We start from the raw sequence: 2,625 nt of genomic DNA, 5'->3' as shown, positions 1-2,625 counted from the left end.
TCTTGTCTGTTCATGGAAAAACCTGTATTTCTGTCACCCTCCGCTAGCCATGTCACTCTTGAACATTGTTTCTCCATTGCCTCTTCCCTTGCGAGCAGTTCAGAGATTCTCCTGACTAGGCTTCTTTCCTCCACTGTCGGACCCTTCCAAAGTGAGCTTGCTCTTACGCATTCAAGCCTTTGACGCATAGTCTCAATTGTTTTTTCACTGAACCAAATTCTTCTCTGCTCCAGTTTCTTAGCCTATCTCTCACTACTCCCAGCGCATCTGTCACTTGTTGCAGATTGCCATTCGTTGGGGCCCAAGCTTCTTCCATAGTTTGAGTATAATTCCCGTGTCTGGTCCATGCATTCTCGAATCTGAACGATCTATTTCCTCCATCAGTGTGCGCCTAGTCTGACTTGCTAATACCAATCATCAACGCACAATGGTCCGGCTTAGTGGTCTGTACATGAGTGACTGAAGAATTATCAAACATCTCCATGAATCGATCATCGCCCAACCCACGATCCAATCTGACCTTAATATTCCTGTTACCATCTTGCCTATTATCCCATGTACATGGGAGCCCTGTGTAGCCCAGGTCACTAAAGCGGCAGTAATTAACTGCGTCCCGGAATCCCTCCATTTTCCACTCTTCCCTGTGTACACCTCCATACTGTTCACTTTTGTCTAGTACTTCGTTGAAATCCCCGGTGCACAACCATGGTTGATCATACTCATTTCTCAGGAACGTTAATAGTTCCTAGCTCCTCCTCCTCCTTGATCCCATCGGCTCCCCATAGAAACCTGTGAACCGCCACTCCCTAGTACCTGTGGCATCATTCTGAACAAAAACATCAATGTGAGTCTTGCTGTATGATTTTAGGGTGACCACTGAATCACTATACCAGAATAGTACCATTCCGCCGCTTAATCCCTCACTCTTGACTCCAAAAGCATGCCTGAAACCCAATCGAAATCTCATATCTTGTGCTCTCGTATCAGACAATTTGGTCTCCGAGAGAAAAACCAAACTGGGGCGATGCAACTGACAGTCTCAGGCCGCCCGCAGCCCCGACAGTTCAGGCTTAATATATTCATTGCGCCCGGCGGTCACTCTCGAGGAGTGTTGCCGATCCTGCATTGTACTTAGACGATTCCTCACATATATTTACTTCCCCATCCTCGGCTTTATGTTTCTTCCGATTTGCAATCTTCTGGGGTGTCGAAGAAGGGTCCCTCTCACTGTTTTCATCGAACGTCCCTACCATAGTGGAAACCTTAGATTTCGGGTCAACCACAACCATAGACTTATTGGGGCTTAGCTCCCCTCCTGATACAAAGTCAGCCGCCAACCTTTTCCTAGCCCCTTGTTCATTGTCACCCATGGTCACATCCAGACCTGATGCCTTAGGGTCCTGCTGTACCGGATGCTGATCTGTAGGTTCCACCTGATCCTGGAAAATTGCATTAAACCTCCAACTAGTTTGGCCATCATACCTTGTATTTGCACCATTAGAGAGCATCCATTCATGATCCTTTTCATTTCTACCTTCAGATGCTCTGCCGAAGGGAGCTCTCCCTCGGCCTCGACCCCTTCCTCCGCTTGCACCACGACCATTCCCACGTTGCTTCCATTCATCAGCCATCATAAAATCTCCCCACTCAAACTTGGATATGTCATGTTCACCAGTCCCACAATCCTCATGCCAATGTCTGATCAATCCACAATGGTTGCAAAAGATCGGCATCTTCTCGTATTGGACTTGATACCAATATTTCTTGCCCCCCTTAGTAATTGACACAAAACGCTCCAGCCTCTTGTTTACATTAAGATTCACCTTTATTCTTACAAACTTGCCGATGTAACCGGCCGGTAATTGTATCTGCACCTCCAGAATCTCTCCTACCTTCCTGCACATCCCTTTTATCACAACCTCATACATATAGTTGTCCGACAGTTTCAAAATTCTCGCCCATACCGCAACCCTATCCAGATTGATTGATTTAGGGTTCGTGAATCCGTCATACTCCACCAGAATCACCGCTTGATCTCTGAATAGCCACGGGCCATTAGTCATCGCCGTCTTCCAATCTCCGAGGCAACCAAACTGCAATGTAAACAAATTGTTCCCGATCATCCTCCAACGCACAACTTTTGCCGGATTCCATGCAGCCCGCATATCCGCATAAAGGGTCGATGGGCTAAATCCCTTACTGGTATGAACCCTAGCAATAGCTAGCCACTTTGCTTGAATCTTTGGGACATCCAGATCATCCTCCCACACAAAGTCATCCCCATCATCTTCATGCAGATCTAGTCGGTTGAGCAGCTCGTCCACGTCTTCATCTTGCTTCCCCATCCCTTTGTCACTTCCTTCCACCGCCATGTCATAGATCTTGCGCCCGCTGCTTCCAACCAGCCCTTGTCCACCAAGGCCGGGAAGGAACGTAATGTTCCCCCTGGATCAGCCTGAGTATTCGAGGGGGGGAGGGAGAGGGGAGAGCGATCACAAGAAGGAAGATACTCTCGGCGATCGCGCCGCCAGAGGAAGCCTAAACCCTAGGTTTTTTGCTAGGGGAGTCCTTCTCAAAATTGAAGCCTAAACATTGTCTGTCGAGAAGTCGACACCCAGCTCTAGT

The sequence above is a fragment of the Triticum aestivum genome, chromosome 7A, assembly GCF_018294505.1.
Source record: "Triticum aestivum cultivar Chinese Spring chromosome 7A, IWGSC CS RefSeq v2.1, whole genome shotgun sequence".
NCBI classification, from domain to species: Eukaryota; Viridiplantae; Streptophyta; class Magnoliopsida; order Poales; family Poaceae; genus Triticum; species Triticum aestivum.
The sequence above is the reverse complement of the archived record's forward strand: the minus strand, read 5'-3'. Positions refer to the sequence as shown.